Source organism: Vipera berus (assembly GCF_964194415.1).
Source record: "Vipera berus genome assembly, chromosome: 1".
Taxonomy (NCBI): domain Eukaryota; kingdom Metazoa; phylum Chordata; class Lepidosauria; order Squamata; family Viperidae; genus Vipera; species Vipera berus.
In genome coordinates, this window is record NC_138202.1 from 149,217,524 (window position 1) to 149,233,427 (window position 15,904).

The window sequence follows — 15,904 nt, forward strand, 5'->3', positions numbered from 1 at the left end:
ACGCCCAAGTTGTGAGCCCTATCAATGGGGGGTAACACCCCACCCCCCATCATTAACGATGGAATAGATTGGTTAACCCGAGATGCCAGTATGCACAGCCACTCACTCTTGGCAGGATTGAAACGAAGCCTGTTTCTCCCCATCCAGACCCGGACTGCCTCCAGGCAATGGGACATCACAGTGAGGGCATCACTGGGTTGGTTTGGGGTGGAGAAAAAAAGTTGGGTATCATCAGCATACTGATGATACCCCACCCTGAAACCACGAGTGATCTCACCCAGCGGCTTCACATAGATGTTGAACAGTAGGGGAGGGAGAACCGACCCCTGAGGAACTCCACAAATGAGAGGCCTCGGGGCAGATCTCTGCCCTCCCATCAACACCGACTGCAAGCAGCCCAGGAGATAGGAGGAGAACCACTGTAAAACAGTGCCTCCCACTCCCAACCCCCTGAGACACCGCAGTAGGATACCATGGTCGATGGTATCAAAAGCCGCTGAGAGATCTAATAGGACTAGGACAGAGGAACAACCCCTGTCCTGAGCCCACCAGAGATCATTCACCAGCACGACCAATGCCATCTCCGTACTGTACCCGGGCCTGAAACCCGATTGGTATGGGTCAAGATAATCAGTTTCCTCCAGGAACAGAGGGAGCTGATGCGCCACCACACTCTCAACAACCTTCACCAAAAAGCGAAGGTTGGAGACCGGATGATAGTTGTTCAAAATCGCTGGGTCCAGGGCAGGCTTCTTGAGAAGGGGCCTCACCACCGCCTCCTTCAAGGCGGCAGGGAAGACAGCTTCCTTCAAAGAAGTAGTTATTACTGCCTGGAACCAGCTTCGTGTCTCCTCCCGAGCCGCATAAATCAGCCAGGAGGGACACGGGTCCAATAAACAGGTGGTGGAACTCAGCCTCCCCATAATCCTGTCCACATCATCAGGGGAAACAGGATCGAACTCAGTCCAGATAACATGCTCAAGATCGTCCGATTCCTCCACATCAGACTCTGCCCAGTCAGAGTCCAAACCAGCCCGGATCTGAGCGATTTTGTCTGTCAGATGGTGACTAACCCGACCCTGTAAGGGATCCTCCCTCACCTCCTGGTTAAGAAGGGAGCAAGTCACCCTAAACAGGGCGGCCGGGCGATTATCTGCGGACGCGATGAGGGCAACGAAATAATTAACCTTCGCCGTCTTCATTGCCACGAGATAAGACCTTATAAAGGTTCTTAACTGCAATCAGTCAGATTCGAATTGGCTGGACCTCCAACCACTCTCTAGACCCCGTCTCCGACGCTTCATCTCCCGGAGCTCCACAGAAAACCATGGAGCCCAACGGGATCTGCGCCGGGTCAGGGGTCACAAGGGTACAACACGGTCGAGTGCCTCAGTGGCTGCCCTTTCCCAGGCATCCACCAAGGCATCGGCCGGGCTGTGAATGAGGATGATGGGTATAGACCCAAGCGCCATCTGGAACCATTCTGGGTCCATTAGGCGCCTGGGGCAGAACCACCTGGTCAGTTCTGCAGCCCAGCGGTGGGGGATGGCATAACGGAAGACCAGCCACAGGAGATAATGATCAGACCATGACAGGGGGACAATAGCTGGCAAACCCCCTCCCAGGTCATCCATCCACTGTCCAGATAAAAACACCAGGTCAAAAGTGTGACCCCCCACATGAGTCAGGCCCTGAATTACTTGGGTCAGGTCCATGGCCATCATGGAAGCCATGAACTCCCGAGCTAACTCCGACGACCCTCCCAGGGAAGGCAGGTTGAAGTCACCCAGAACTATAAGCCTGGGGAACTCCACCGCCAAAACTGAGAGGGTGTTGAGCAGCCTGGGCAGGGCTGCTGCCACACAGCTGGGTGCCAGGTATATAAGCAACAAGCCCATCTGAACCCGAGGGCCACCTCTCAGGAGGAGGGACTCACTCCCGCCTATCTGGACAATGGTGGTCTCCCGCGGACATAGTCTCCCGAATAACCACCGCCACCCCTCCACCCCTACCCTGAGCCCGTGGCCAGTGTAGCACACAGAAACCTGGGGGGCATAACTCGGTCAGAGGGACCCCTCCCTCCGAGCCCAACCAGGTTTCCGTAATGCATGCCAGATCCACGCATTCCTCCTTGATCAAATCTCGCCTTGTTAACAACGGATCTGGCATTAAAATACACCAGCCTAAGCTCAGGGACCTGATCACCCTCATCCCTGGGCAAAAGGGTGCTAACCGGAGGGTCAGAGCGTGCCACCACTCTAAGATAGCAAGGGCGCGATCCCAGGTGTTGATGCGGCCGTCCATGCAACCACCTGCTGCCATTCCCTATTGTTGTGGGGATTTGAAACCCCACCCCAGCACACGCAGAGCCAGCAACCTCTACCCCCAACCCCATCTCACCGGAACCCATAACGGGCCCAGACTGAATGGCGGTTGGTAATTCCCTCCCCCTCCCTACTATTCCTCCCCCTCCCTAACCCTTTAAAATAACCGGCTAAAAAACATATCAGGGGCCTCTTAATGCGTCTCCACCAGAGGCCCCTAGTTAAGCCCAACCATCCCTTGGGGTCCCAGCAATTGGGCCCGTCATCAAGGAAAATGATAGACAGGGAGGCTGGTCATGTCCAGGAGGGAGAAACCCCCCTGAGGGCATACAAGTCCAATCTGGAATATCGCAATCGAGCCATAAAGTGCAAATATCCATGTAAGCCGTTGTCCACAAATGGAAAGTCAGATGTTATAAGGTGTTAAGTCCGGAACACATCTTCATCCACCAATCCGGCTCTGCTCTCACCTGAGCCGGTCCAGACGATGGGCTCACAACTGTCCTCTCACCACAGCTATGAGATCCAGTCTGGGGTGGGTAAAAACACCATTACTGGGTAAAACCTCCCCAACTAGTCTCTCACACCAGCGGGGAGGTTGATGACCAGTTCAGGGCCGCCCTCTCACCACGGTCCTGTCCTGGGTTCATTCCGGAGTGTCGAAAGGAAGTCACGGGAGCAGGGAAATATCAAGCCGTCCAAACCCTGCTCCAGCCTCCAACTGGCATCAAGTGCAATCAAAATGCAATTGTGGCCGATCTTCCGGCTGCCAGCACCATGAGCAGTAGCCGCAATTAAAACAAAACGCTAAAAGTATGCTGCAACCAATCTTCAGGCTGCCAGGGCACTCACCCATTAGTCCTAGGCATGAAATATTCCGCGGCCAATTTTCGGGCCACCAGGTCTTTGTCATCTTCCAGGAGGAAAAAGAAACCTCCCCACAGCCAAACACACTAGAAACGGCGCCCGCCAGCTGACTCCGGCACCAGGTGATCCGCGGCCATTTTGCAGGCCAGAAGGCCGAGAATAACATTCAAGAGACAGAGGCCTCCTGAAAAACGGCGCCCGCCAGCTGATATCGGGCGCCAGATGGTCTGCAGCCGATTTTGAGGCCGCCCAAGCCGCTGAGGCCTTGCGGAGTTCCCCATAGTCAGAAATGATCAGAAACGGCACCCGACAGCTGATCTCGGGCGCCAGATGATTGGTGGCAAATTGCAAGCCTCTTGGTTACTGCTGCTGCCCTCCGGGGGGGGAAAGCTCCACGCCGCAAAAGCGGCGCTCGCCTGATGTTTCCAAGCCCCCCCATCCAAATGCAAACCTCAGCTGGGCTACAAGTGAGCTTCCCAACTTTCCATTGTGCAAGCTCGTCGCGGAGGTCACATCCTTTATTTTGTGCAGTGACTGTACTGGGGGAACGGCTGCAACTAGCCGCAATATATAGTCTAGCCCCTAGGCGGCAGCCAATAGGTTTGAATCAACCATTGCCGCCTGCAGATAGCCAATTGCAGCACAGGAGACTTGTAGTCTGGGTTGCTGGAGAGCCGTTAGCTGCTCCAGCAACCCACGTGGTATTCCCTCAAGAGCCCAGTACATAACAGAAGCCATTGAGGAAAACCATCTCTCTCCCAAATTAGCAGAGCAGAACATGACATTCAGCTGATGCTCCTACATACTAATCTTAAACTTCAGGGGAAAAAAAACACCTGGAGATGTGTGTGACAGTATGATTTACATTCCCAAGACCCGAGGGGTGTGTGCATTTTTTATGATGTCTTATGCAACACAAGCCCCTCTTGCAGTATTTCTCTCAGGAAGATGTGGCCTTCTGCTGCATACCAGCTATGCATGCACAGAAACCCATTTTCCAGCAAAGGGAAGCTGCCACTTGCTTCTGCTGCTTGGCAGGCTGGGATCAGATTGCTTTGCAAGCCCTTTGCTTTAAAAGAAGCTTTCACAGAAAGCTGCATGGAAGTTAAGCATTCTTTGCAGAGCTCCCAGAGAAGATATTTAGCTTCATAAGGTTAAAGGAGAAAGCAGCTTTCTGATCTGATTATTTAGTCTTAAAAACATGAGAAAAAGGGGCTAATTTGGGCTGGAAGTGCTTTGAATGGAAGCAGACTGCGATTAACAAGCCTTGGCCATTTATACATGACCCATTTAGTGGCCCTCATTATTCTGAGGGTCCGGTTATATGTTGAGCCAAGCTTTATAACTCCTCTGCAAATGCCAAGAAATCAAGAGAAATGGAGAACAGAGTAACACTTGAATTACATGCAAGGAATATCCAAGTGGCCGGCTGTCATTCTGGTTAGAGGCCCTGTGCAATACATTTGAAGCAGTAGCTACACTGCATCTAATTATTCGTTGTTTCTGCTTTTTGTGTCATTCTGAACAAAATTCATGTTTTCCATGAATAAGAAAGAACCTCTCGCTCATACACACACACACACACACATCACACACACAAACACAAGTTTTAGTTTTAAACATAAAAACTAAAAAAAAGTATAATCTCCAAGGCCTGGATAAAATTATTATTTTAGTCTAGGATTTTAGTCCCATATAGTATAGGAGATAAAATCTTGCTATAATTTAAAAATGGAAATAATAATTCTATGTAATAAAATAATTATTTTTAAATAAGCCCTCTTGCAACTTGTCTTTATTACAATTTGTTTATTTAGTATGATCTACTTGAACTGTAGAATATTTCTTTATATGCCCAAGTGTTTCATCTATTTATATTGACAGACCCTGAGCCAGTGAACTGATTTTCTGGATCATTTCCACCTGCCACATTTTTTTTAAATAGCTGATGCTGTTTTTACACTTTTCACTATTGTCCAAAATGGATATTCCAGTTATTGAACTTTTCTCAGTGGGGAAAAAACATCTGCAAAAAATTAAACACATATTTTTTCAAGACTCAAACAAAGGAGGAATCTGGAAAACACAAACAGAAAAGTATAGAAATGAGAATTAAAAATTAAAGGTAGCAAAAGAAATTCTTTTTCACCCCCACACTGAGTCAGGATATCATCAATGAAAAGATCAGATAAAACCTTTTATTAAGATATTGGGGTAAAAAACAGAATATATCACTTACGAACCATAATGTATCCTATTTCCTTTCTCTATTCACAAAAAAATTAAAAGTGGCTTCCAAATCCACAAATGCCACCTTCACAGCTTTTAGAGCAAGATGAACCAGATTAGGGCAGTGGACAACAATATTGTAATATATTGGCCACAACTGTTTTAATCACTTGCTTAATGTCTGACCTAGATTGCTGTATTGCTTAACGGTTGCTGTTACTGAAAGCCAGACTGGCTGTCTCCAAGTTGATAATTAGGTTTGGGTGGGAAACTGTTACTTTAAACCGATTGTTTGCCGCCTAGAGGCTAACTGTACAAATAGCTGTGCAGTAGCCATTAGGGCTGCTTCTGTTCTGAGTTAATAAACTTGTTGCTGTTTCAACACTCCTGTCTCGTTCAATGCCTAAAGAACCGAAGATATAACAAATGTTATAACTCTTCTTCTTAAAATCGTGGTGGTGCAGTGGTTAGAATGCAGCATTGCAGGCTAATTCTGCTGACTGCCAGGGATTCAATCCTCACCAGTTCAAGGTTGACTCAGCCTTCCATCCATCTGAGGTCAGTAAAATGAGGAGCCAGATTGTTGAGGGCCATATCCTGTCTCTATAAACCACTTAGAGAGGGCAGCAAAGCGTTGTGAAGTGGTATATAAATCTAAGCGCTATTGCTATTTAGATGCAATTGCATGATTTGTTTCTATCCAATTCTCTAGGAACAAAAGAATGCAGTTGGCTGTGAAATCAAAGCTGGATGGCAGTTTTTTTTAAAAAAATGTCTTGCTATCTTTTTAATAAATATGGACAGTTTCACCAAGGATCCAGGTAGTACACCTGTTACATTTATATATGAAAACATTTTAGCAAGGAACTGTATAAAGTCCTTCAGAATCTTGGCAGACAGCATCTCCTCCATGGGAGTTTAGTTTGAACGAGAGAGGTATGAATTTGAAAACCTGTCCAGTTGTAATAACCATAGCCCTAGAACAAGATCTTCCAATTCTGCCATAGGGGAACTGCATGGAAAGTTTAAGTGCCCCAAGGTCAGATCAAAAATCTTTCCAAACTATCTACAAGCAGGGATCTGGTGACCTTACCCAACCTCTGCCAGTTTCCTGTTCTCTAGCAGAGCCAGACCCAGTGTTGAGCAAATGCTCCTTTCTACTTTTCTTTAAACTTAAAAGGATCTTTTTGAGACCTCGTTTTCCTTTGCAAGGGAGCTTTTATTCAATGGTATTTTTCTGCCTGTCCCAAATTCATAGTAAAACTGTGTGGGATTGCAGGGATTTTAGAAAGAAAGAAAGAAAGAAAGAAAGAAAGAAAGAAAGAAAGAAAGAAAGAAAGAAAGAAAGAAAGAAAGAAAGAAAGAATGGGCAAATGAATTTAGTTTATTTTTTACTGATAACTGAATTTAAACCCACCTTTCTATCCATCCAATAATCTCAGTATCTTATAATAATAAAAATGCAAAAGTTAAACTAAAATAGACTTAATAAAATTAGAATCCTGGTTAAAAACAAACAAATAAACAACACAGATTAAAGAAAAGCAATAACATGTTTGGAGAACAGGCCAGCTCCTTAGGGAACACATAGGAACCAAGTAGGATGCTTTTCCTACATTCCGGATAAATTAGATTTTAATCTTGCAGACATCTTCCAGAGGGCCTTTCTTGGTGATATAAGTAGCTAGAAAGTTCCTAGTAGAAGAGGGAAACCTGATTTTAATCTGGACTTGGTCAATTCATAAAGGTGTATTGAGAAATTGCAATCTCCACTTTCATTTGACTGCTCAGTTCTCTGCTCTCCTATTCATTAGCTCTCTACTTGATGACTATATTGCCTGATCAAAGTAACCAGAAAAATGATCGCTATCGCATCCTCTGAGCCTAAAAGGAGCTACACAGTAAGAATGGTGAGAAGGGTCTCCCCGCCTTCAAAATAGAACAATTTGTATCAGCTTTATGTTGGCTGGTTAATTGCCAACTGGGTGCACATAACTTTAATACCTTCTATGGTAATAATTTCATTCTGAATGAAACAGTGATTAAAGGAATCCTTTTTTTTTGCCTATTGGTTATTTATCCAACATGAAAAGGGTTACAAACCCACGGATTTATGGATTTGTTTCTTTTATGGACAATTTATTTGCAATAATGATAGGGATGGCATCTTGATATTACAGGAAATGAGGAAATGTGCAAACCCAAAATTGATCTTGGTATCTTTAATAAAAGAGGTGGTGCTTGCCTTCGGTCAGTTATTTTGGGGTTTTCCATCAAGTGAGGAATAACTTTACAGATTTTATTTCTTGAAGGCATCAGAACTGGCACATTTCAGGTGAGTGAACAGAGAGACCGAAATAAAGGAAAGCCAAATTTTAAAACTTCTATGGCAGGGGTCTTCAAACTTGGCCCTTTTATGACTTGTGGACTTCAATTCCCAGAATTCCTCAGCCAGCATGCCTGGTTGAGGAATTCTGGGAGCTGTAAGTCCACAAGTCATAAAAGGGCCAAGTTTGAAGACCCCTGTTCTATAGTAACCTAGGACTACAGGTTATAGTAACTTAGGACTTAGATAACCAGGACTATATGTAGCCCTAAAATTAATTAATTCTTGCCCTTCCCCCCCCAAAAAAAACAAACTGTCATGTCCTACAGCCGTGGTGGTGAACCTATGGCACGGGTGCCACAGGTGGCACGCAGAGCCCTCTCTCTGGGCACAAACACCGTTGCCCCAGTGCTAGGCCTTCAGCTGGGTTTTATAAAATCTTTTCACTTTAGGCCTCCGCTGCCTGTGCAAAAAAAAAGGCTCAATCAATCAATTTCAACTTCTCACGGGAAAAAAAATCTCACAAAATTGGAATTGATTGAACTTTTCAGTCCCACCCAGTCTGCCATTACCACCACAGCCACGCCCACCCAATGGGCCACACCCACCCAACGGGCCACGCCCACCCAGCATCCAATGATACATAAGTGGGTTTTGGGTTGCAGTTTGGGCAGTCAGTCTCTAAACGGTTCACCATCACTGTCCTACAGTGTTGGGCCATTAGCCTTAAATATGGCTTATTTAAATATTTTAAAAAACAAGACACAATTCCAGATTTCCACCAAAGCTTTGCCCTGCCCTGATGTTATGCTCACTTTGTGACTTTTGGTTCCACCCCAAAAGCTGATAATTAAAAGTTCTCTCCTCCTGAGAAACCAGTTTGGAATTCATGTAAATTGTTTGACGCTTGAGAGGAGGAAACTGATTGGTCTCTGAGCATGCGTGACTTATCTTTGTGCAGAGATGGGGAACTTACTCCGCAGAGGTTGTTATGCTACATTGCACAGCAGTTCTACTCAGCATGTGGATGGATGCTGGGAATTAAGACTTTAGCATCTGAGGGATACCGAAATCCCAAGCTTATTTTACAGTGACTCTTTATTCCAATCTATAAGAGCCAAAGGTGATTAAAATGCAGGCCCAATCCATCTCTCCTTCAAATCTGGCAAGACACTTGAATTGAAATACTGAATTACAGTATCTGCAGTGACCACCCCTGTTAGTTCTAGCCATGGAGAGGGGAGAAGCTTGGTTGGCATAAAAATAAAGCACTGAATGCTTGCTTGTTTTATTTATTGTGTCATATTTTTTCCTCTTTTCATCCTCAGATAACACTGAGCTGAGAGAGTGTGACCTGCACGGAGCCACTCAATGTGTAGCACAGTTGAATAGGGATGTGGAACCATAACTTCCAGAAGTTAGCTCAATACCAGAAAGATTGAGACAAACAATAGATTCTTTTTTAATACAGATTCCATGTTATATTTATGAGGCAGTGGTTTTGTTTTTCCTCATTCATCTAAAAGGTTTGAAAAACAGAAGAACCACGATCTACCTGTTATTAATTCACAACATCTTTCTCAATTTAGTCATCTTCTAATCACCGCTGTATAGCCACTGTTTTATTTATGCAATTTACTATTTTATACAGCACAGATGTTGCTCATTTGGCAAACTGCAAATTAAGAATCCCAGTATGATTAAATGGTTAACTTTTACCTGAGATATATTTACCACCCATATGCTTTCAGATTGATTTTTGACACCTTTGGTAAATAATTGACTCATGAGAGGAAGGAAAGAAGGAAAGTTAAGTGAGTCACCATTTAAGAGATGCAAGGGAATTCCCTCGTCCCTGTTTCTCTTCTGTGGTTCTTCTCTTCAAAGTGTAAATTCAATAGAAATGAGATGTTTCTGTCTTCATATACATCTCACCAAACTTAATTTTTACTTCAAATACAATGAATGCCCATTAGCATCTCTTGATAACTGGATTAAGCCCTTATTCTGTATCCAAGGCAAATACTGTATAAAACAGGGGTCTTCAAACTTGGCCCTTTTATGACTTGTGGACTTCAACTCCCAGAATTCCTCAGCCAGGCATGCTGGCTGAGGAATTCTGGGAGTTGAAGTCCACAAGTCATAAAAGGGCCAAGTTTGAAGACCCCTGGTATAGAATAAATATTTTTCTTTTCAGGGAAACCTTCTGTTACTTTCTAGTGTTCTTTTTAGTGTTCTTAATGAATGGGATGCAAATAGATAAACGGTACCACTTTGATGGGAAGGTAACAGTGGTCCATGATGTCATGCTGCCACATGACCGTGGAAATGTCTTCAGACAGCTCTGGCTCAATGGCCTTGAAACAGAGATGAGCACCACTCCCCATCGTCAGCAACCATAATTGGAGTAAAATCTGCAAGGACTCTTTTACCTTTTTTTTAACCTATAACAGTATATTATATTAAGTTAACTGCTATGCTAGCACTTTAATAGTGAGACAGAAATTATAACACAGTTTTTTGGGAATCCTGTAATATGGAAGTGTAGACTTTGGCTAAAATTCATTGAGCGTGAATGTTATATGAGTTTTGAATGAGTTACTAGAGCCCTGAAAAGCCCAAAAATCTTCCAGTTGATAGAAAGACAGGTGGAAGCACTTCCACTGATTGCCTACAGCTTCAAGAGCCATCTCTTCCATTTATACAAAGAACTGATCAGCATTCTGGTCATAGATATTTAGAGTGCACAGTGGGTTTCAAAGGAAGGCTCATAGTTAGATTAACTTTCCCTCCCTCCTGCTAGATCACGTCATCTCTTGATAGGACAACATGGGGTTGGGCATACTTTTCCAGTTAATGAGCAAAATCATTGCAATCACTACAAATTCTCTGTATAAGAGATGATACCTCTATTTATCTACTTGTAAAAGGATTGTTTTAAGACTTGTAGACCCAAGTTGGATAATTCATAGAGTAAAAAAATAATCCAATTCATTCTTGATGGGTTTCCCCATACAGATGTGACTTGAGCCATCTCAGAATGCAGCTAAACGACATCTTTGAAAGTGCTCTTGTAATCCCCATGGACTTTATTTATTTGTTTATTAAATTTATACACTGCACACCTCACTATTGGAGCCATTTCCCTTATGAACAGTCTGCTTTGTGGTAGCCAGAATGAAAGGGGGGATAGTTAACACTTAACAAAACAAAAAAAAAACACCCCACTGAAGTGGGTAGAATGGATACATGCATGGGAGTTGAAGCAACATTGCATGGAACTGATTTAGCAAGAACTCTCATCTTCCAGCAAGGTACCTCGGTGACCCATCCATCTCTTACCTGGTATAAGTGGGAGTTAAGAGAAAAATCTTCCATCACAGTAGAGGAAAGGGAAAGGGAAAGGAAAAGGAAAAGAAAGGAAAGGCTGAGCTCTGGCAGAGAGACCTTGAACAGTAAATGGAATGGAATTTATTGAAACTTACCCCCTCTGTTTCTGTAAGCCGTTACATAATTTCTCTGTCCTTCAATAGCACATTTCACACCGAGTTTCATAAGAAAGTAATTTCCTCTCAAGGTTAAGCAGATTTTGCTGCTATCCATTGTTCCTAAGGGTATAATTCATGGTTGAATATTTTGACTCATCTAATGTAAATAAATTGAGAGAATCATAGAACAATAGAGCCGGAAGGGACCTCACTGGCTATTTCATCCCTTGCCCACAGATAACATGATTAATTCTATTGATCATCCTCTTGTGATTGGTAAAGTGGAAGGACAACTAGGGAAAAAATCGGCTGTCATTTTAGCAGAAGAAATATGATCCCAGGCAGAGTGATAGCATCTCTTAGAACAGTAATGCAATTAGGACATAAAGCATTTGCCATATTTCTTTGAAGGCAGAAACCAGAAAGGGGGGGGGGAGAGAGAATTGGAGCTCTGTGTGTATGCCTTTTGTCTAGAAGTCAATCTCATAGAGAGTTGAATACCTTTCTACCCTTATTATGCTAAGAGTTAAAATAATAATAGTAAAAAAACCCCTGACCTGGCTCATAAATTGTCCTTTTCTGATCTGTCCTAAAGAACTCATAACATCTCAGTTAAATTTTTATGCTTTAGTAAAAAAAGAAAAAATGGATTCCAATCTTTATTAGATGCATTAAAATGTGGAAATTTAAGCCCTCATCTACAGTTGCTACAACATGAATTACCTCTTTGCCCATTAAGATATTATGGGAATTGTCAAAGATGGCCTTCATTTTCTTGTATATTTAACTTGACAACATTAGCATGTTTGGCTAGCATTCAGTTGGTATTTTTGACATAAAGCTGGCAGGAGTTGGAATATAAATTGCTATTATAGATGATATTTTCAGGCATAGAATTATTAAAGTTCTCTATTACAGTTTGGTAAGTTATCACATTATTCAGTCAGTACTTCAGAGTACTCCCATTTGCAAAATTGCAGATAAATATTGTTATTGTTGTTGTTGTTGTTATGGTAGGTGATCAAGAAAATATGGTATTGCAAGAATTTGAATAGCCTAAAATTGCTCAAAGAGACTCTATTCTGTTCTGTTCTGTTCTGTTCTGTTGTTCTGTTCTGTTCTGCTCTGCTCTGCTCTGTTCTATTCCACCCTATCCTATGCTATTATACATTTATGTGCATATTATGTTTTTTTAGTTCATATTAGCAATTTCTGGACCTTCTCAATGATTTCTTTCTATTATAAAACTTTTTGGAACAATTTAAACCTAAAGAGTTTATCTAAATCTAAACAGTTTATTTTTATAGACAACTAGGGACCATTACTAAGATAGATACTGGTAATTATTAAGATAAAACTGCAGAATGAAATGTGATTGGGATATTTTATTTTAACAAATGAATTAACATAAAAAACATTACACATTTCTTATGAAGCTAAAATATTTCTTATGAAGTTAAAATGAGATGAATTTATCATAAGATTCTTTTTCATGTTTATTAGATGCCTTGAATGATTTTTTTCAGAAGCCCTGGGTATCAGACTTTTATGCAGGAAATATATTTGAAAGAACTCTAATGTTTTGTATTATATTCAATATTAGGGTCTCTTTTTTCATTTTTTTAATTTGGTGACCATCAATTATCGTTTAGGTCTTTGTAATTTTGTTGCATTGTTTAATCTGCTCTATTCCAGCATAATGTTTCTTAAACTCTTTTTCCCATCTTTACCAAGGCCAAGAATTTATTACAACATAACACCACCTGCCCTTTTGCCCTGAACAGTTCTGAATTTATTCTACTTTGATTACTTTGCAGTGGGAAGCAGGGAAGCACAGTTGTTAGAAAGATTTGTGATTGCTACTGCTTACCTGCAGAATGAATCAGTGGTACTTCATTTACAGAGTTCTATGAAGACTACTATGCAGTTAAAACATGGACACCATTTAATTCATATCTAGGAAACCATAATAAAAGCTGCAGCTTTAGAAAATGGCATCTCCAAGTTTTACTAAATGAATTATGCATGGCCTCAAAACAAGAGAGATAATTTCCTGCAAATTGTATGATTTCTTTTGCCTTCAAAATTTCCCATAATCAGTTGCAATCTCTGGAACTGAATCATATGTTACTGCTATTATCAAGTAAATGCAAGCATCTTCCCACCCTCATGACTGTTTTTGCGCATGGGATATGACACGCTCTGTTTGCATTTACATTTTAGAAATAAGGAAATCTATAGCCCTTGCTGGGATGGGGAACAGAAACAGAGTAATGGATAATACAGTATACTGCATTTGCATGTTTGTTGGAAGAAGAAAAATTAGTCCAACCTCTGTCTAATAACCCAGTTCCATAAAAGACTTGCAACTGTATAGAAAAGGTGCATTAAAAGTAAGATATAAAAGCATCAGAAGATGAACTCAGACACAGTTGGAAGCTGTCTGTTATATGAAATGTATTAACTGAACAGAATATTACAAATGACGACTTCATTAAGTAGATTCATAGAAGCAAACAGGAACCACAGGAAATTACTGCTCATTCATTCTGTCTAATCGCATCAGATTTTGGCTACATTTACACAGTTTCAAAAGACAGAACGGGGGAAATAATCACTTTCAAACAATTTCCCCACACAATGATGCGACTAAGGAAATACTTCGACATCATTTATAGTACAGTGCAGTGGTAACAAAGAGGGATGAGGAACACAATTATTCATTTCACTCCAATGAGAAAAAGTCCATAGAGATTCTCAGTCATCCAGGTCATAGTTGTCAATTTCTCATCTGGATCCAGTTTTAGTTTCCAAACCTTGCTGACAAAGTCCTATGAATTGCTGATGTGATGGATGGTGTTGCCAGCCAGAGGAGCTAATAAGGTGGTTAGATGTTTCACAATGCTGTAGGTGACAGAGTTGATGCTGCTGACAATTGGTTTGAGTGGTGTTCCCTCTTTGTGGATTTTGAGGAGTCCATATATGCATGGAGTGGCTTCCCCAGGGTAAAGGGATAGTATTATGGCTTGTCAGTGGCATTGTCCTTCAGTAGTTGTTGCAGGAAATCGATGACCTTTCTATTGTAAGTGCTGGTATGATCTCTCTCCAGAGTCTCACATGTGTCCTTCAGAAAAGTGTCCATTTTGGCTCCAGTGAGAACAGTGCCATTCTAAAACAATGTAGTGTGTGGCATCATCAGGACGGTGAGAGCATGGTCCTTTTGAAATAATTCTAGTAGTGGCTTTGCATTATTAAACAGAAATCCTAGATCAGGGGTGCATCACTTTGTTGGGACCTAACGTTGGAGCTCATAAGGGAAAAGTGGAAGGAAAGAGAAGAAGAAGAGAACTCTGGATTGTATTGCAACAGTACTGGATGCACCACAGAGAAACTTAAGAGGCCAATTTCACTGCCTTTGGATACCCTGCTCAAAAACATCAGAATGAGCAAGCAAAGGGTAGGGCAGGGCTAGGATGACAGTGACACTTGTTTTAAGTTTAGTTAAAGTCAATGAAATAAAATTGCATGCCACCCAGATCTTCTGGGAGTTATGCACCAACAGGTGAAAAATGGGCAAAGTCAAAAGGCAAATCTCTTCCCTTTACAAGCATTTGAGTTGCCTCCAACATAAAACCATTCCAGCCCTAAGTGGGTTTGATGAAACAACCCGGGAGGTTATTTGTTTTTCATTTGAGTTGGATCTTTGCTAAATTCCTTCATGAATTAAAAATTCTGGGCTAGAAGAAACCTGGTGAACCATGGGCTAGGATGCAGCCCATTTCAAAGGTAGCTTTCCTGAATCAACCTAAACCTGAGTAACTTTACAACACTTTCTTCACTGCTTGTGATGCTGGGAGGATACCAGAAGAGCAGAAGAGACATCAAAAGGTGCCATTTGAAATGTAGGTTTCTTTCAAGGGGACAGCTACCTCTTTATGCAGCAGCAGCTTCTCATCTAAGAAGGTTGGATAGTGTAGTAGGATGTAAAGCTCTCCTAGATCCATATTCCTGGAGAGAAATACATTAAACTCAGTGAAGCATCCTTCTGAATAAATATATCATACAACATACACAAAGAACACAAACAGAATCATCCCTAGCAATCAGCAATACCATAATCGAGCATTTTTCTTTCCTCATAAAAACACCAAACTCCATAGTACATACAGAATTTTGAAAGGTTATAGTATGATTGGGCTTTGTGTATCAGGTATAAGTACGTGTTGTGATTCAGGGTCAGCCTGTGGGTTCGGCAGTTGGGTCGGACGACTCAGAGGAGGAGGGGGGTGTTGAAGACCTTGCTGAGGGGGTTGAAGATCTTGCTGATGATAGCCCTCAGGCAGGCCCCTCCCACTTGGTCACCATGGAGACCCAGCTGTGTGAGCCTGACAGTGTGGATGAAGATGACCCACAGCTGGCCCTGTTCAAGGATGCCCGACGCAGGAGGCAGTCAAGTAGGAGTCAACAGAGGAAGGCTGTGGGCCTTCTCGGAAGGAGGCAGAGAGAGGCCACGCCCTGAACTCTTTATAAAGGGAATGTGTGGGGAGGGCTGGTTTGCTGAAAGCAACCGCTCAGATAGTGTTTCAAAACTCCTGTATCTTGGTTCGTGTCTTGTTTGTTTTTTGTAGTAATAAATTTGGCAGACGTCATTCCAGCCTCTTGCCGTTTAT